We start from the raw sequence: 21,510 nt of genomic DNA, 5'->3' as shown, positions 1-21,510 counted from the left end.
GGAGTATCTCGAAACTCATTGTTCTGTCTCTTTATATACCGTAATGAAGTTTAATGTATCTATATTTATGCCGCGCGAAACTGACAGGCAAACGTCTCACCAATTCCTCAACAGGTTTCATTCAAGGCGTCTTTTGGCAGGTCGTGTGCTGGTTGGGGGACCGTGAGCTTTCAATTTCATACCAGGTCATTTAGAGTTTTATATCTTTCACCAGTTTTTATATATTATTCATTCAAGGCGTCTTTTTGGCCGTGAGCTTTGTATGTATCACCAGTTACTATATATTTTTCACTGGTCACCTCTTGTGCTGGTGTGAGGGGCAGTGAGCTTTAACTATTGCGCCACTTCCTCAAGTGTTTTAAATGCTCCGCCAGTTCCTATACAGTTTTCTTTCACGGCGTCTTTTGGTCTGTGCAGATTGGGGGAACGCAAGTTTTAAACACTGTACAAATCCTTCAGGAGTTTTAAATATCGCCAGTTCCTATAAAGTCTTCATTCAAGGCTTCTCTTGATCTCTTGATTTTTAAATGTTTCATTATTTTTTTTTTTTTTAATGTAGCGTGATTTCCTAAACAACTTTCATTCGCAACTTATTTTAGTCTCCTCTTGTACAGGTTCGTGGGCCAAGAGCTTTAAATGTTTCTCCAATTCCATCATAGTTTTCCTTCAAGGCGTCTTTTTGCTCGCTGCATGTGCTAGTTGGGGGCCCATGAGCTTTAAATGTGAGGCGGCAGCAAATGTCATAGTCTTTCACCTGCGCCCCACCACACCCCAACGCGGCGCCTCAACAATAACAACGCTTTTGATAACAGAAATGTAGCAGGACGCCACGTTCCCGCTCTTTCTTCTAACCGGAGGTGGGGAGGAGGATGGGAGGCGGTTTGCAGGGAAGAGGGAAGAGTGGGAGAGGGTTGCAGAGGACGAGGAAGGGTGGGGAGGGGTTACAGTGTGTGGGGGGAAGAGGTTGAAGGGAAAAGAAGAATTAGGAGGTAGGTAGAGGGACAGGAAGAAAGGTAAGGTTGAGGGGAAACAGGAAAGGAGGAGAGGTTGAAGGGGAAATAGGAATGGAGGAGAGAGGGGTGGAAGCGCTGCAAGGGAGAAGAAAGGGTGGAGTGAGGGGTTGTACGGTGGGGAGGGGGAGAGAGGTTGAGGGGACTATTGAAATTGAGGAAAGGAGGGAAGAGGGGTTGAGGAGAAATAGGCAGGAGGGGAGAGGTTCCAGAATGGGAAGAGGAGAGAGGGTGAGGGAAAAAGAGGAATGGAGAAGAGAAGGGTAGATGGGTTGAAGAGTAAAACTGCAAATGGGAGAGATTGGAGAGGGAACTAGCTGTGGGGAGAGATGTTGAGGGGAGATATGGGGAGGGAGGAAGTTGAGGGGGAATAGGAAGGAGGAGAGTGTTTGAAAGATAATATGAGTAAGGGGAAAGACCGAGGGGAAAACAGCAAGGAGTGGGAGGGACTGCAGAGGGCAAGAGGATGGGAGGAAAGGGGAATGAGATGGATGCAGGAGAGGAAGAAAGGGATTGGATGGAGTGGGAGATGGGTGGCAGAGCTAATGATGAAGAAAAGAACGGAAAAAAACAATTGAAACCCAGGAAGAAAAGAAATTCCAGTAAAAACAGATTGATATGATAAAATGATATAACTTGGGAGAAAGGGATGCAGTTAGAGTGAAGCTTTGACAGACAGAAAAAGTATATAAATAAATATATATAGGAAGTATTAGAGACAGTGCAAGAGACGGGCAGTGTGAGGGTGAGACAGTGTGGGAGATAGAGCGAGAGATGGCTATGTGAGAATAAAAGGCAGTGTTCGAGATAGTGTTAGAGATGGTGAGTATTAGAGACTGTTTGAGATAGTTCAAGAGATAGGGGACGTGAAAGGCGGTGTTAGAGATGGTACAAGATATGGCAGTGTGAGGGTGAGAGACTGTGTTAGAGATAGTGCGGGAAATGGGGAGTGTGAGAGTCAGTACCAGTGGAAGAGTGAGAGATAATATTAGAGACATTGTAAACGTTGGTAGTGTGAGAGTTAGCGTTATGAGATAGTGGAAGAGATAACAGTGTGAGAAAGTGAGAGATTGTGTCACAGATGGTGCTATAAAGGGCAGCGTCATAGACAATGTGAGAAAATGCTAGAGAAAGTGTGAGAGACTGTGAGAGATATGGCAACGTAAGAAAGTGAGAGATAGTGTTACCGATAGTGGCAAGGATGACTGTGTGAAAAACCGTGTGAGAGACTGTGAGAGAAGTTATGGGGCAAATGTGCGAGACTGAGAGACAATGAGAGAGACAGGAGTGTTGTATGCATGTCACCTTTGATTTGCTGTGGGCCCTTGCTGTCTCTTTCAGTCCTTTCACTCCTGTCTCTTATCTGGGGTGGCTGTCGTGTGTGTTTGTGTTGTGTGTGTGTGTGTGTGTGTGTGTGTGTGTGTGTGTGTGTGTGTGTGTGTGTGTGTGTGTGTGTGTGTGTGTGTGCAATTGTTTTTTCGTGTGTCTGCCTGTCCACATGTCTGTCTGTCCATCTGCCTGTCTGTGCTCCTGACGAAACACTGCAACCTACTTATCGTCAGTCAATCAGCGGGACAACAGCACATATTTATGCGTTTGTTGTCACGCTGTTGTCACACCCACCCTCCTCACACTGCCACCCCTCCCTCACGCCCCAGTAATGGTCGGAAGCACATCAATCGACATCTGAAAAATACTGTGCGCCGATAAGGGTGACTTTTGGTATCGATACCGGTCTTCAGAGGCACGATTCACATGCTGTGCGGTTCGGCTATGGCTGGTTAATATCCTTTTGTACAAATATGTTACGAAAAAAAAAAAATCCAAAATCAGAACAACACGGTCCCAAGAACAGGGAGGCTTTAGGAAGGGAAGAGGTTGTGTAGATCAGATATTCATTCTTAGATCTTTAGTGGAAAAGTTTCTAAAGAAGGGAAAGAAGTTGTATGCGGCTTTCATGGATTTGGAGAAAGCATATGACAGGGTGGATAGACAAGGATTGTGGAAAGTGTTAAGAATATATGGAGTAGATGGGAAGTTGTTGAATGCTGTGAAGAGTATGTACGATGGTGCGAAGGCTGCAGTGCGTGTGGATGGTGAACTAAGTGAATTTTTCTCTTTGAAAGTTGGTTTGAAACAGGGATGTGTCATGTCTCCATGGTTGTTCAACCTGTACATGGATGGGGTAATAAAAGAGGTACAAGGTAGGGTAGTGGATGTTGGAGTGGCCCTGGTGAGAGAGGATAGTGTTTGGAAACTCCCTGTACTGTTGTTTGCAGATGATACTGTGTTGTTGAGTGAAGACGAAGGGGAGCTGCAAGGCTTGGTGGATGAGTTTGAGAGAGTGTGTAAGAAACGGAACCTAAAGGTGAATGTAGGGAAGAGTAAAGTGATGGTCTTTGAGAGAGGTGAAGTTAGTGAATGTACAGCGAGGTTAGATGGTGAGGAATTGGAAAATGTGAGTACGTTTAAGTATTTGGGTAGTGTGATGAGTAAGGATGGAGGTTTGGAGGGTGAAGTGCTTGAAAGGGTACAGCAGGGAAGAAAGGTTGCTGGTTCTTTGAAAGCAGTGATAAGAAACAGGGAAGTGAGCATGGAAGTGAAAAAGTTACTACATGACAGTACGAATATTGTGATACCAACTCTAACGTACGGAAGTGAAGCTTGGACATTGTTGGAAGGACACAAGTCAAGAGTGAGAGCAGTGGAAATGAGTTAATTAAGAGGAGCCTGTGGAGTCACGTGGAGAGACAGGCTGACGAATGAGGATATAAAGAAGCTTTGTGGTGTGGATGTGGATGTGATAGGAAGCGTTATGGGGAACACACTGAGGTGGTTTGGCCATGTGGAGAGGATGGAGGGTGAAAGACTGACGAAGAGAGTGTATGTGAGTGAGGTGGAGGGGGGAAGAGGGAGGGGGAGGCCGAGGATGAGATGGAGGGATGGGGTGGAGAGGTATGTGAGAGAGGGGGGTGTGAGTTGGGAGCAGGGCAGTGAAATGGCGGGGGGCAGGGCGACTTGGAGGCGATTTGTTTATGGCCACCCCAAACGGGATTGAGGCGTCTGGCAATAGATAGATAGACGTTATTTATGCAGAGTATGGCGATATTGGAAGGATTTATGTAACTCAGCAAAGGACAGTAAGGCGTCATAAATAAATCGCTTGGGAAAGGTGTTAGGGATGAAGGGCCCCGGTGCCATTAGCAAAAAAAAAAAAAAAAAAAAAAAAAAAATAAGAAAAGGACACTCTGACTCAAGGGGCTAAATCGGTATGAAAATTATGTTAAGAAACTACCGGGTCCTGCTGGAGAGATTTGATACAGCCTTCATTAACCCCTTCACTTCAACGAATCCCCATCAAGCTGAATAAAATCGTTTACTCGTGACTCGATTAAAAAAAAAAAAAAAAAAAAGTCGTCCTCTGACTCAAGGGACTAAATCGGCAAGACAAATATGTTACGAAAAAAAAAAGAAAAATCCAAAATCAGAACAACACGGTCCCAAGTCTCCCCCTTTCCACCATGGCCTCTGACTTTTCAAAGCCAGTGGAGAATATTTCAGGGTAAAGTCAAAATACCCTCCTCCCCATCTTGTCAGGCTTGATGGTTCAGAATGGATCTTAAATTTGGCTCTTTGTTATTTTGTTGTGATTTTTTTCTGTGAGGGAACAGTCTTGCGGGTTTCTGGCCTTTGATTCCTTCTTCTTGGCACAAAAAAAAAAAGTGTAGGCAAAAGGTTAGATCGTGAAATGTGCTTACGAGTCAAAGGCTGAACACGTCTAAAAACCTGCAGAAGAAACCAGTGTTCAGGGCTGGAGGGATTAATGTAGATATCACGTGGAAAGATAAGACGTGATGGAAGGCTGGTTTGAGTGATAACCAAGGAGATTCAGTCCTTTCCCATATTTGATGATGATGTCGACTCTAACCGCATTACACGATACAAATGGCATCAAAGAGATGGTAGTGTGTAATGGGCAAAATAAATCGCTAAGAAAGATATTCTAGAATATTATAACATACCGTACATTAGAACAGACTAGCATTTATTCTGCAGTAAAGTACAGGTGATGATGATAATGATGCTAATGGTAGCTTTGATGATGATGATGATGATGATAATGATGATGGTTTTGATGATGATGATGATTTTATGAATTTTTCCCATGACAGATTTACGACTATCAAACTGTACCGTACTGTAAACCACAATATATTATATTGATATATATTTTTTTTAAATTTCCAACCCTATTCCATTAAGGAGATGGTGTGTTTCTCAAGCTTACTTTTATAGGCTGCGGGGAACATGTGTGATTTCCGTTAAAACATCCATTACATCCTGAGCATATCTTGTGTCGCAACAGCAGCCTCTAGCCATGTCACACACACACACACACACACACACACACACACACACACACACACACACACACACACACACACACACACACACACACACACACACACACACACACACACACACACACACACACACACACACACACACACACACACACACACACACACACACACACACACACACACACACACACACACACACAGTAATACGCAAAATAAATCGCTAAGGAAGAGGTGCTACTAAGCCTCCCATGTCACCTACTGCACGAGTCCTAATTTCTTCAGCCCGAATACAATTTAATCTAATTTGTTGCTGCTTAGACTCATCTTGGTGTGGTCTCAGGGGTGAGGGGATAAAGAGCTTTGCCCACGGAGGACTTGCGTGTTGATTATAATTAGAGAGAATAGGAGGTGGGGAATAAGGTGTCCTCCTCTCTCCTTCCTCCGATTCTTCCAGCTCTGTCTAGGACACACACACACACACACACACACACACACACACACACACACACACACACACACATGCAGTGGAGTGTTAGAGGCCGCGTTTACATCTTCTGTCAGAGGACTTTATTATTAGTCCCCTACCGGTCAAACCAGTCGGGGACTAGAGGTGTGCACGGTTTCGTCAGTACATCGGTAGGTCCGTCAGTCCGTCCGCAATTTCATGTCCACTCTGTAGCCTCCACACGCATGTACATATATAGATATAAAGCCACACAGCTGTTCCCCATACCATGACTGTCGCGGGCAACAACCAGACGTCAACTCCCAAGGTCAAGGTCTTTACATACCCATATTGTATACACGGTACATACGTATTGCCATCACATCCACATTGTATACACAGTATATATGTATGGTTATCATCTGGTAGGGGACTTTGTATTGCATAGCGGTACTTCATTCACTTATTATTATTATTATTATTATTATTATTATTATTATTATCATATTTACGAAAACTTGGTCTTAAGTTTAATAAAATCGTCAAAATGTAGCAAGAATACTGTACAGACGTCATCGAACTGTATGCCGTTAAAGCAAAATTAATCGCTTAAGAGTAGGCGTTTGGAAATCACCAATCAAAAAGAAAACTGATACAGAAGGAGCACGAGAGTTATTGAAATACTGAGAAAGAGAAATTGAGAGAATAGGGGAGGAAAAGTGAGAGAGCGAGGGAGATTTCGAATTACATTAATGAAGGAGAGAGAGAGAGAGAGAGAGAGAGAGAGAGAGAGAGAGAGAGAGACAGAGACAGAGACAGAGACAGAGAGATATAACTACGGTAGATAAACATTAATGGAAAAGAATGAATCGTTTCCACAATCACGAAAATATGTATATATGAAAACACACACACACACACACACACACACACACACACACACACACACACACACACACACACACACACACACACACACACACACACACACACACACACACACACACACACACTCCCCTTGACGTCACTGTGAAGAAAAAACACAAATACATATCCTGGAGCAGCCCACAGTCCCGATACTTCAACTTTTTTTTTTTTTTTACGTATTCGACTCTGGGCAAAGGCTTCAAGGCCTATTCCCAAGTCCCAGTGGTCCTCCTTGGAGCCCAGTAGTCCTCCTACATCTCCTCATGTCACCACTTTGACGCTAACACCCACCATCCATGTTGAATACATGCTAGGGCTGTCTTATACAGGACTGGTGAACCGGTATTAGTTAACATAATTATTGTGAAAAATTATAGTCAGGCTTCCTTAATAACCAGGATGTCATTTTCATATTATTTTTGCCATCCCCTGACGATTTCATTCAGCTCAGGATAAACTGGAGGGGTCAGATTCAGTCTTTTTAAGCCCCTTTAATTTAAGAGGCTTTTCCTAAGTTAGATAGAATTGTCCATTATCAGTAAGGGTGACGTGAAGAGGACGTCATTAGGATTCAAGTGGTAAAAGTGCTATTAGTTGTCACAAGATCAAAAATGGCAACGCATGAGCAATAGGGGGATTGCATGGAGTGGTATGTGGTAAGACTGACGGATGAGGTAAGGCAGTGTATGAAGGGGTTGGATGAGGTGGAATGGGGTAATGGTGGGGTTGGTTGGGGTGGCATGGGGTAAAACTGACAAGTGAGGTAAGGCAGTGTATGAAGGGGTTGGATGGGGAGGGTTAATGGTGGGGTTGGTTGGGGAGGAGTGGGGTAATGATGGGGTTGGTTGGGGTGGAGTATGGGTAATGATGGGGTTGTTTGGAGTGGAGTGGGGTAGTGGCGGGGTTGGTTCGGGTGGCATGGGGTAAAAGTGACAGGTGAGGAAAGGTAATTGCGTATGACGGGGATGGATGGGGGTGGAGTGGGGTAATGGGGGGATTGCTTGGAGTGGTATGGCGTAAAATTGACTTGGTGAGTAATCTCTCTCTCTCTCTCTCTCTCTCTCTCTCTCTCTCTCTCTCTCTCTCTCTCTCTCTCCACGTCAAACTCCCCTTCCTCATCAGGCTGCCCTCCCTTCAACTCACTACTCTTCTGCCTCTCCCTCCCACCAGTTTATAGGAGAGGCAGCGTGATGGCATAGCGGCTTTAATTCACAAGCGATACCAAAATAACGCGACCCTTTGCATTTAACAATTTCTTCACTGATATAATGTGAGAGAGATTGCCAGATGTTAATATTTTAGTGCAGGCCGATAGATAGAAGTGGTTTATAGATTGCTTGCTTGATAGATATAAGGTGGACATTATTAACTGATAGATAGATGCTTGACTGATGCAGGTATTTTAGTGAACATTGGCATAGACAGAAATACTATAGAGAAGACTTGCTAGATAGTTTGGTAAATATGAATGTTCTAGTGTTTGCTGTTAGATAGATAAAATAGTGTGGAGGTAATGCTAGATAGATATGTGAAATAGATACAAATACTTCATAGACAGATCGCTAGAGTGCTTGATAGATACAGATTCTATAAACATACAGTGATAGATAGATGTATATGATTTAGAGGTAGATTGCAAGATGAATGCTTGATAGGAATACTTTGAGAGAGAGAGAGAGAGAGAGAGAGAGAGAATGAGAGAGTGATGTCAAAGCTGTTATTAATGGAACAGTGGATGGCTCTTAAGCAATAAAACACCACCCACTGCCTGTACCCCACGTGTCTCTCTCTCTCTCTGTCTTTCTTTCTCTCTCTCTGTCTTTCTCTCTCTCTCTCTCTCTCTCTCTCTCTCTCTCTCCCTGTATATACCACAAAGAAAATCCGGCACACAAACACTGCCTCACACTGGTAGGCCACCAATCAAATGGAGTCTGGCTGGAGGGAGGGTGAGAACTGGGGTTGAAATTCGTGTAGATTGGATTAGGTGACTGACGGCAACACAGACAAACAGACGAGGAACCAGCACACCCAACCCACCTTTACAGAGAGACAGACTAACACGTCCCTTACCAGCTGCAGTACCAACACAAAATACAACTCACTTTTTTTTTTTTTTTTTTTATGTGTCCGACTCTGGGCATAGGCTTCACTGCCTGCTATCAAGGCCCAGCAGTCCTCCTACATACCATACACCTCTACATGTCGCCACTTCGGCGCTAACACCCACCGTCCACTGTCCTCATACTGCAATGTAGCCCACCCCCAACACAACACACTTACTCGCCTCATGCATCACACTGTCACAACACAAAATACAACCCACAAACAATCCACTATGTCCATACTGTAATGAACCCCCCCACCACCACGACAACAACACAGTTATTCATATTATGCACCAAACTATCTCAGTACAGACAATCCTTCAGCATAAACTCCAAAAGACCTCTGGGAGCGACTGGTTGAAGTGGCCGGTTTCTTGCAATCCACTGGTTTACTTTATTATGAGTTTAGAGTTACCACAACAAGAACAGCAACAAGAACATAACTAAGGGCACTGTCACCCGTTCACAGGATGCTTGTTGGGTAATAGATAGATAGGCAGATGGACAAATAGACGGAAGACGAAGGAAGGACACGAAATGACAGGAAAGAGAGCAGGCACAGAGGGGACATGACAGAAAGAGACTGAAGATGGCAGAGATAAATGAAAGAATAGAGAAAAAGGTGACAGGAATGAGCGAGAGAAGAGACAGAGAAAAGAGAGGTGACAGGAATAAGCGAGACAGAAGACAGAGATGACAGAGGCGAGGCTGAGGGAAAATCAAAGAAGGACTGACTGGTGGTGGGCGAATGAATAATAAACGAGTTACCCTGATCATCCTCTGCCCTCCTCATTTCTTCATTACCCATCCTCTTCTTCCTTCTGTTTTAACTCTTCTTCCTTCCCCTGTTCTTCCTGTTACTTGTCCTCCTCATTCTTCTCCTCTTCTTCCTCTTATTTTTCCTCCTCTTCCTCCTCCTCTCCTTCCTCCTCCAAGTTTTTCTGATTCTTTTCCTTCTTCTCCTTCACTTCTCCTTTTTCCCATTTCTCCTCTTCTCTTCCTAATACCTCCTCTTTGTCCTCTGTTCTTCCTTCCCCCTCGTCCACCCTGTATTCTTTCTCCTCCTATTCTTTCTTCTTTTCTAGTGTTCCCTATTTCTCTCTGCACCATGAGAAGCCAGGTGGATGAAGGAGTCGGGTGCTTAATTCCCTTTGCTCCGAGAAATTTTTATATAAGCCTTCACCATGCCCATACCAACTCAGCCTACAACACATGTCTTCACAGGGTATACTCCCCCCTCCTCTCCTCGCTCCTACCTCATTACTAAGGCTCATCGAATTTCACGCAACCGCAACATAGTATTTATGTTCTAGGAGTGGTCCAGGTCCATTTGATGAACACACACACACACACACACACACACACACACACACACACACACACACACACACACACACACACACACACACACACACACACACACACACACACACACACACACACACACACACACACACAGGCAGGAGCTAAAGTCAACTGCGAACCAATCCCTCTTCCTCTGTGTTTTCTGTGGCCATAATTCACAGTGCTCAAAGGACAGTGTGTTCAGGCATCTCCAAACAGCATGGCCGTGTTCTGCGATGTGGTGGACTTTCTCTCTCTCTCTCTCTCTTTCTCTCTCTCTCTCTCTCTCTCTCTCTCTCTCTTGACGATTTTGCAATTTTTTTTTTTAACCATGTCTCTCCTTTTTCACTGATTTTGTTTCCCTGTTCTTGAGAGAGAGAGAGAGAGAGAGAGTCGAGTTAGAAGCAAAAAAAAAATCGAAAGCAAAAGAAAGAGAGATGGGGAAAGGAAAAAGAGGAAGAAATGAGAGCTGGGAAGAGGAGTAGTAAGGACTGAGGTTTTAGAGGAGAGAGAGAGAGAGAGAGGTAAGAGGAGGAAAATGGAAAGAAACGGAATTAAGAGGAGAGGAAGAAAGGAAAGAGAAGATATAACTAAAAGATATAACGGGAAATGTTAGAGAATTACTCGGAGAGAAAAGGCAATTAGGAAAACAAGGAGGAAGTATGAAATGAGCAGAAGAAGTGACAGAAGGAGAAGAAGAGAGGAAACGTGAAACAGAAGAGGAGAAAAATGAGGAAAGAAAGCGGAGGAAATGGAGGAACAGGAGAAATAAAAGGGAAGGAAAGAGATTAGAAGAAAGGAAGAGGAGAAGGAGGAGGAGGAGTAGTGCACACACACATCTACCCCACCCGCTCATTAATTCCAGCCTTACTTATTCTCGCTTGCTTTACCGCAGCGCAAAATCAATGCTTAGCGCTCTCTAGTGGGTGGGAGAGAGAGAGAGAGAGAGAGAGAGAGAGAGAGAGAGAGAGAAATGAAGACCGAAGGAGGGAAGAAGGGGGGGGGGAGGATGAAAACACGAGCCAGGTGATTGAAAAGAAGGGCAGTAGGAAGTGCCATGACCCCCACCCCTCCCCACCAATCCTACCCCCCCTGCCTGCACACACCCTCATCCCCCTACCCACCCCCACACCCACACACATCCACACACACACCCAAACCCTCACCCACTCACCTTCCACCCACCTTCGTCCCCACCCAACCTCTCTCACCCACATTCCCCACCCACATCCACTTTCAGTACCGCCTCAATAGTGGTGGCAGCAAGAAAATGGGGCGGCGAGGGGGGGGAAGGCAGGTGAAGGTGAAGGCAGGTAAGGTGAAGGACGGAACTGTCGATGTAGGCTCAGGTAAACATCAAATTTCATCAATATTATGACTAGTGTACTTGGTAGTTGCTTATAATTTTGCATCTACTTACTTCCCTGCGGAATTATGTGCATTTAGTAACAATACTTTCAGCACACAAGTGAAAAGAAGCCAATTTTATTGCTGTGCCCTTTCTACCCTAACTTGGCTTAAAAATGCCACATCTCCAGCTTGAATGTTGAGTTGTAAAAATAGATTAACACTAGAAACCTCTAGGCACCTACGGTTCGAGTCAAAATGAGGTACAGTCAGCAACCCACTAATGTTCAATAATATTCAGCTTAATCCTGCATCATCCTTGAACATGCTTGGGGTTTCATTTACTCGGGACTTATCTTGGAAAGATCATATTACATCTCTTGTAAAATCTGCTTCCAAGAGATTGGGTGTGCTAAGCCGACTCCGCTCTTTCTTTAACCCTGCACAATTGTTGACTCTATACAGGGGTTTTATCCGCCCCTGTGTAGAGTACAACTCTCATGTGTGGGGAGGCTCCCCACATACAGCTCTTCTCAATAGGGTGGAGTCAAAGGCTTTTCGTCTCATTAACTCTCCTCCTCTTACTGACTCCCTTCAACCTCTGTCTCTTCGCCGCACTGTTGCATCTTTATCTCTTTTCTATCGCTACTTTAATGGTCACTGCTCCTCTGAACTGTCTGCTTGCTTTCCTCCACCTCTACGACGGGCGCGTAGCACCCGTCTGGCAGCAAACTCTCATCATTTTTCTGTCCAACTCTCTAATGCAAGAGTTAACCGTTACTCCCAGTCTTTCATTTATGCAACAGGTCAGCTCATGAACTGTCTCCCTCTGTGTGTATTTCCTGCTGCCTATGATCTCCAGTCTTTCAAACGCAGTGTGTCCAGGCATCTCAAAATGATCGGATCTTGAATTTGGCTCTATATTGTATTTTGTTTTTCTCTTGGAGGGAACTGTTACTGCGGGCTCATGGCCTTTGGTTCCTTCTTCCTCTCATAAAAAAAAAAAAAAAAAAGTTCGTTCGCCTCTTTCAGCACTAGATTCATAAAGGCCTGAATGTGACACAGTAAATAAAAGTGCATATTATCGTCCATCTGTGTGCGATAGCATGCATCTTTGTCCACTACACATCAGCCAGGCATCTACTACAGCGATGAGAGAGGCAGGAGTGGCAATCGCACTCTTGTTGGTGAGTGTACAGCTAGAGGGCCTGGTCAGGTGTATGAGTGAATATATAAAACCATGTGAGTTTATACGAGTTTGGAAAGTACGTGGAGAAAAGTTAAGAAGGGTTAACTCCGGTAAAGAAAGACTGTGTGGCGTGAATAGATATCGACAGTCGTAGTGTCGTTGGTTATTTTATTCCCTTGCCCCAGGAAACCATATATTGCGCTGGGTGGTAATCATATAACCAAAACAATTCCTGGTGGTTTAGTGGGCTAAGGCGCTGTAACGGCATGGAACCTGTAGAGGTTTCCGTCTGAGGGATGGTTGGGGTTTACTGCTCAGATAATGCCAGTCGGGGGAAAAGTGAGGCTGGTCACACTTCTCTTAAACGTCGGCGCTGATAACACTAGCCCCGGGCACCTACGCTGCTGTTTATCTGGAGCAAAATGAGAGCGGCTCTGATATTACTGATACTGATGATGATGACGATGACGTGTTTATAATCCCGTCACTACAAAGGGTCCCTCCAAAGCTTAACAAAATCGTCAGGAGATAGCAACAGTATAATGAGGGAGTTCATGTAGCGTAAGATACAACCAAATTCTCCAAGGCCACTACAAATACAACTCGTAATATAACACTATCGCTGTTATTGTTTGGATACAGCTCATTTCGTCACCAACCCATTTCATTACCACATTTTAGACCCGTTTTGTTACCCCGATCCCACTCATTTCGTCTCCACCACACTCATATACATTCTTCTAGTCCGTCTCTCATTCTCCGTTCTCTCCACACAGCCAGAGGGTCTCAGCAGTATTTCTCTTACCTTTTCAATCACATCCACATCAACTCCACAACGCACTGTCATTTCCTTCATTGTACTCACACTAAATACTACGTGCAAATCTCGTAAATTTTCTCACTATACACATACACTATACACCGTAAAACCATGTCACCATCTACCTGTGTAATACAGTAAGCAAGACGTTGAGTAATTTAAGAAATTCAGCGACCCATCCTCTAGACAATACAGACCAGCCAAGCACTCCTCAACAATACACTTATACCAGTCTCAGTGGTAAACCCCTCACATACATTACAGTTATTTATATTACTACCGTATTATCGAATGAATGCAGCATTGTTTCGAAAACTATTATGGCAAAATAATAAAATAATAAATACAAATGTAATGGTTATGTTATTTATCAAATCAGATGCATCACGTAGTTTAATGCACGGTATTACAAACTACAAAAACGTGAAAGTTTTAGTAGTCACCAAAATTATGCAAAAATATTTTCAATATTTATTGCCAGACGCCTTAATCCCGTAAGGGGTGGCCACAAACGAATCGCGTCCATGTCGCCCTGTTCCCCACCATTTCGCTGCCCTCCCCCCCCCCCAGCTTACATCCCTCTCTCTCATATACTTCTCCATTCGATCCCTCCATCTCATCCAGGCCTCCCCATCACCGTCGTCACCTCACTTAAATACTCTCTCTTCGTTAGTCCCTCGCCCTCCATCCTTTCCACATAACCAGACTACCGCAGTGTATTTCTCCTTTCGCATTCTATCACATCCACATCCACAGGAAAGCGTTGAATCACTACAAGAACAATAGCATAACAGGTGATATATTTTTCGAAGATGTTTGATTTCCCAGAGGAATTTGAGAATCAAGTTGCCAGAGCCACGATAATACAGGTGTGAGAGTGGTTAAGCGATGCCTCGCGAGCCCACCCCGGGAATGACTCATGCTGAGCTAATCCGTCACCTGAACTGGAGATGCTTCAAGCAGAACTGGTTTCAGTGCGTTTCGATTTTTCTGAGAATCTTCGTCCGCTGGGTTTTCCAATAGTCGGCGTCCATTGTAAAAACGGCACTTTTTTTGTTTTTTGTTTTGCTTTTTTCATTCATGCAACAACATATACATTTTTGCCCATAGAATTAAAAACAAAATCGTGAATAAATGCCCAGATAGCAACGCCTCCCCATCCCTCCGCACTTGGCCCGTGATCCTCTCTTGACAACGAGAAAAAAGGTTCGAGTCTCGCATGTTCGAGTCGAAACCGGTTGTGGGTTGGGATGGAGGACATCACTGGAACAAGCTGGTGACTCGTGAGATGTGACCGTGTGTGTGCGGATGAGAAGCTAATATTTTGCAGTTTTATCGCGTTTCTGGACCCTGGGAGATTCTGTAGGCTGGTGTTCCCTTCGTATAAGGTAAGTGTGAATGCTTTGGTACCTCATGATGTATTTATTTCGCGAGTACGGAGTTTAATATGACGCAAGATTGTGCCGTAACATTCCTCTTGACATCATCAGGTGATTGAGATACGTTGCAGTTTACAGGCGGCTTCAAATTTTGTCGTGATGAGAGTTATACCTTGCTTTCTAAATCTGTTCTGATATATTTTGATTACTGTTTGTTATAGGAGCATGGGAAGAGTGCCAGAATAAGGTGTGGGAATATCTTTGACCTGATTACGCAGTAGAGGTGTTGGTGGTGAGGGGAGGGAGAGACAGAGAGACGGATGGAGAGCAGGAGGGAGGGAGGTAGGGAAGGGGGAGGGCTTGAGAAGAGGGAGGGAGGGAGGGAGGCAGGGGAGGAGAGCCGGAGAGAGAGAGAGAGAGAGAGAGAGAGAGAGAGAGAGAGAGAGAGCAGGAGGTAGTAGGGGGGAGGGAGGGAGGGAGTGAAAAGGAAAGTGAGCGAGTAAGCGAGCCAGCCTGAGTCGGAGATAAGGAATATGTAACAAGGTGTCGTATTGCAAGTGGCTTTTGAAATTCCGTAACACAACTTCCTTAGCTGTTCATTCTCCACAGTACACCTCAGTATCTTGCTGTACGTTACTGATACAAATTATATCGATATTAAAACGATATAACTGGCATATTAGAGGCTGTAAAGGTGCAGAACGTAAAATAAATCGCTGAGGAAAAGGCCCCACCGATGCTACCTTGCTAAACTCTAACAGGAGCAATTGGCAGAACGCGAGGCAAACCTGTCGAAGCTAAAGACTGCCAGCGAGACTTAGATGAGTTTGAGGCGGGCAAATACGAGGGTGAAAAGGAACAATAACTGCTAATCTAAAGTGACTGGGAACAGGAACGCATCTTGCACCCACTCCCTGCTGGCTTCTCTGAACGGAGGGAATTTAGGCAAGGCAGCTGAACTTCTAACACACACACACACACACACACACACACACACACACACACACACACACACACACACACACACACACACACACACACACACACACACACATTTGACCATTAAAGTGCAGGGAAACGTGTTTGACCATTTAATGTGTAGGGGAAAAAGTTTTGGTCCATTTAAAGCGTTGGGGGAAAAGTGGTTTGCCATTTAAAAGGCAGACGATTTCCCTCAGCGAAATCGTCTGACGGTAAGTAGAATAAAACACTCGACTGGCTCCAGCATCTACAGGTTTAAAGAGATATAAGGTTCCAGTGAGGTAAACCTGGGTAAATATATGGGTGTAATAAACTCTTGAGGATGTACAATACTTCTTAGGCTGCATACGCCATTGGTGAGCACCCTGAAGATTTTTACGATATTGTACGAAAAAATTTGCATAAAAGTCAAATGAATGTGTGTGTGTGTGTGTGTGTGTGTGTGTGTGTGTGTGTGTGTGTGTGTGTGTGTGTGTGTGTGTGTCTCAAGAGGGGTGTGTGGTGTGTGACAGTGTGTTAATTACTTGTACTGTTCCCAGGACTGGACGTTCGTGTAGACTATAACACCACCCTATTACACACACACACACACACACACACACACACACACGCACAGTCCCTCTCAAAACACTTCCTTCTCCTTGCCCCTCCGCCTCCCCCTCCCCCATACTTTATCACCTGTTTCTGCTCCACCCCAGGCCTCTCTCTCTCTCTCTCTCTCTCTCTCTCTCTCTCATCCGCCCGTCTTTTTATCGCACCTTCCTCACCGTCCACCTTTATCACATATCCCACCCTTCCTCTCCTCTCCCCTCTTTATCTCTTATCTACGACTCTCCTATCCCCATCTCTCTCTCTAACCTCTCCTTTCCTCTCTTCTGCTCTCCATTTTAATTCTCTCTCTTTGTTTCGCTTCTTTTGTAACCAACATTCTCTCCCTCTTAACACTTTCATTGCCCTTTTCTTCCCCACACTTCTTTGTTACATTTTACTCAATTATCATTTTTATTATTATTTCTTATTTTTTTTATTATTCTTTCTTCCTACATACGACTTAATTGAATCTTAAGGAGAAATATAAGATCCTGACCCTCTTGATATTCTCTCTGACCTTTTCATCCTTAATTCTCTCTTTCGCTTCACCCACCTAATTTGATGGCAATTATTTTTTATTATTCTTGCTACATTCAGGCGACTTAATTCAGTTGAGAGAGAGAGAGAGAGAGAGAGAGAGAGAGAGACTTGTATTTCCATGGTGATTCCGTAACACCCTTTCCTTAGCGATTTATGCTGCACATTACTCTTCAGTATCCTCTCTTTGTTACTGATGCAAACTATGTCGATATTCAGATGATATAAATTACATATAAGGCAATGTTAGAGGTGTTTTATCGAGAATGAATTGCTATATAAGAGTTGCTACGATACCTGTATGCTACTCGAAAAAATCTCTCACTCCTTCCTCACCCCCCTCACCCCTGTCTTCCTTTCCCCCTCCCTCATTCTTACTCCCCTCATCCTTACTTCCCTCATTCTTATCCCCCTCTTCCTTCAGCATCCTAGCCTCCATCACCCCTCCCTCATCTTTCGCTTCCCTGCCTTCCTTCCTCCTTCCCTCCCTCATCATTCCTCGTTCTTACCTCCTCACCCCTACCTCCCTTACCCCTACATCTTCCTTACCTCTCTTTCTCTGCCACACCTCTGCCTCCCTCTTCCCACCTTTACGTATATAAATGTCATATTTCTCACCGCTCTCTCACTCCCTCCTTCTCACCCCTACCTCCCTCGCTCTCATTCTTCCCTCCCCCTTCTCCCTCCCTCATTCTTACTTCCTCTCCCTCCCCTAGCATCGATGCCGGGGGGGTGGGGGGCTCGACTGATAACATACAACAACCCTGAAATGGAATGGAAAAAGACAAGCAGTAGGTGTGGGTCTCGTTAGCAGTATACCTTCCATCTCAGACCGTCCATTGAGAGAGAGAGAGAGAGAGAGAGAGAGAGAGAGAGTTTTTGTATTTTATGAGCTGGGTAAATTTTGTCCTCATGGATTTCTTGTAAGTTAGAATTTTTGCATTTTGTAAGTAACTTATGAGTTTCAGGAAAAAACCAAAGGGAAAAGTCTTGAATTCGATTAATTCTTCAGTTCCTGGGTAACTTGTTTACTCTCTCTCTCTCTCTCTCTCTCTCTCTCTCTCTCTCTCTCTCACACACACACACACACACACACACACACACACACACACACACACACACACACACACACACACACACACACACACACACACACACACACACACACACACACACACACACACACACACACACACACACACACACACACATTACCCATACGCAGAGAAGGTCTTGGCCAAAAGGAAGTAAAAAGAAAAACTAACACCATTTTGGTAAAGCAACTTAAATAAAATGGACCAATTTGCGTATATACATAAATTTGCATGCCATCACAGCACACACTGCCAGCGATGTCTGCTGCTTCTTCCGCCAGTGTTTGCTTTGGTCTGTATTCCAGGTACCGTAAGGGATTTCTCAACATCTCTTCCTTTGCGATTAATTTTGCTTGTGAAAAAAAGACCGAACAGATGGAAGTTTGGGGGAAAAAAAAATGTCGTTTCCAGGAAAAATTGAATACTGGACGGAGCAAAAAAAAAAAAAAATAAAAATAAAAATGAAGTTGTAGTTCAGCGGGAATGATAAACCCTTTGACTCAATGTTAGCTTTTACGATGTGGGGACTTTGGGCGCGATCTCCTTGTCCACGCGACAACAGAAAGGCAAGTAGGTGACATCATACGTCAAATGGAGTCACCACCACTTTTCTGCTCAAGGGAATTCCTCTGCTTCCATGAAAGTGAGGAGAATATTGTCAGCCGAGTTTAAACATTTCTTTTTTCCAGGGACAGTCCCCCTGCCATACCTCTACGGGTTTTGTTTCAGCAGGAAGGACATCGAATGAGTACCACACAAATTTACAGTATCTCGCGGTCTTCCTACAAACAAAATCCTATAACGAAAAGCAACTCTTTTCATTTGTTTCACTCCATCCCTCTGCCTCAGCCTTGGTCTCCCCTTAATCCTACCCCCCCTCCATCTCACTTACGTACACTCTTCTAGTTAGTCTCATTCTCCAGTTCACACCCCTCTTTCATATATCTATCCCTCCTTCTCATCCTTGGTCTTCCCTCCTCCTCTCCCCTTCCACTTCACGCAGATACTCTCCTAGTCGATCTCTCATTCTCACTCCTCCACGTGGCTAAACCTAAGAAGTATGTCTAGTGGTGGACAGGTTAATTGTGGCTATATTCCATCCAGCCAGTCTCTTCCCATAAACTAAATAAACAAAATAAACTTGTTTGAGGTTGCACAAACCACACCGAGATTCTTGAACTGGGAGGATTAATGTACCACACTGTGCATGTTGTCTATGAATTCACAGTGGGTATTACACTTCTCTTGTGCCCCACATAACCGTCCTATCAGCGAGCCACTCACCCACGGCAGCTTACAATCTTATGTGTGTTGTTAGGGATGTGAACTGAGGGTGGTGTGCTTTCGGTACAAGGTTAATTAAAACTTCCTGACCCTAATCCCAGCCAAGCGAGTTTTTTTTCCACTGGTGAACGTGATCTTAAGCAGTACTTCCGGGAATGAAGCACTCACACAAGTACTATCCTAGTCCTTGTCCATTTAGCACTGTGCACACACACACACACACACACACACACACACACACACACACACACACACACACACACACACACACACACACACACACACACACACACACACACACATCAATATAACACCGTGAAAGCATATTTTCTTTCCCCCACCCCACATCGCTCCACAACACCACACCACACCACACCACACCACACCCACACACCACACCACACCCATCCAGCCAGCCAATTTAACACCGTGCAAGCATCTTTTCCTCCCCACCCCACTCCGCCTCTCGCTGTCTTTGTTCACATTAGGAGTGAGTGAAAATTCTTTACCGCCATGGAAATGCGAGGCGTTAAAGATTCAGACAGTGTAAAGACGACCAGAGGAACGCGAAATAAGAGCGGAAATAAAAGCGGGGAAACAAGTTGGCTGAAATACGTGAAAGAATTGCATGTAAGAGAATAAGGACAAAAGGTATAAAGCAACGGAGAAATAACGAGGGAAAACTGACAAAGAGAAAAATGTAGGAACTGATATTTTAGAGGTAAGCATTGTAGGTGTAGAATATAACCATAACACACACACACACACACACACACACACACACACACACACACACACACACACACACACACACACACACACACACACTGGATATAAAAAACGAGCCAAAACGTATCAGACAGCAGCAAATGAAGTCAGTCTCTCACGTACCACAGGATTTTAAAGTTGCCGGATGTTTACAATGCACACCTTTAGAAATAAATTAAAGGAGGGGGGGAAACTGAACATCGGATCGGCATATAATTTGTCGTGGTTCGAGAAGTGGACGTCGAAATCTGAACTACATCCGTTCACTTGGCGTAAAATTGTGGTCTCGTTATCTTGAACGCCGAGCTACAACAAAAGATTAACACAAACATTTGGTGCTGAGTAGAAAGAGGTGCTGATATGAAAGAGGTGCTATGGAAAGGATGTGAAGCCATTACACTGTCCTAATCCGCCTTTGAGCCACAGGAACTAAGGTACAATAGGATGAAAATTTCCGCTTAATGTGTTCTTAATGTAGGATCGTCAGTATTACTCGTACATTCCCTTGCCTTGAACATATCTAAACGTCAGTACATGATCCGGGTTTGAGTCATCTCAATCTCGGGTTTAAACCAGCCCATAATCTAGTTACAAAGTTGTCTATCTCAACTTTGTCTTAAATGTATTTTCTGAGAAACTTGAAAGAGACAGCGAACAACAAATTAAGGGACGACTAGGAATAAGGTGAGGGTGAATTTTGGTGAACTGAGTAACTACATGATGGGTAAACAATTACCTTTACGTCAAATCCTTTCCTGTTGTAAATAATTGTGGAATATAACAATATCCCTGGAACGTGAAGTTAAGAGTGATTGGAATGGAAGGGATTATGTCGGGTGTATCACATGGACAGAGAAAATGAGGGCTTCCTGGATAGTCACTGCAGTCAAAAATCATAAATGTATGTGGACAGGTCACGTCACGTCCTTCGTAGAACAGATAACAGATGGACAAACAGGTAACCGAGTGGCAGCCCACAGGTAGAGTAAGGGGATGAGGCAGGTAGAGGACGAGATGCCTAGGTGAGATTCAGAGATTTACTGAGATTAGGTGGAACAGGTAAACAGCCAATAGGTCAAAGTGTGAAAGATGGGAAAGGTCTTTGTCTGTATTGAACTGTTCCAGGCTAATGATGTTGTTGATGATGATGACGATGATGATGATGATGGTAATAATAATAATAATAATAGTGATGATGATGATGATAATGATGCAAGAAAGTAATAGGCCAGATCGATTGTTATTCCATTAGTTAAGGCGACTGAAATTTTGTTTTGTGAAAACAGCACCTAACCTTTTGAAAAATTCTCTGTGAAGTGAATGCG

This window comes from Coenobita brevimanus, chromosome 7 (assembly GCF_032717465.1).
Source record: "Coenobita brevimanus isolate Jiangsu-jjx chromosome 7, ASM3271746v2, whole genome shotgun sequence".
NCBI classification, from domain to species: Eukaryota; Metazoa; Arthropoda; class Malacostraca; order Decapoda; family Coenobitidae; genus Coenobita; species Coenobita brevimanus.
The sequence above is the reverse complement of the archived record's forward strand: the minus strand, read 5'-3'. Positions refer to the sequence as shown.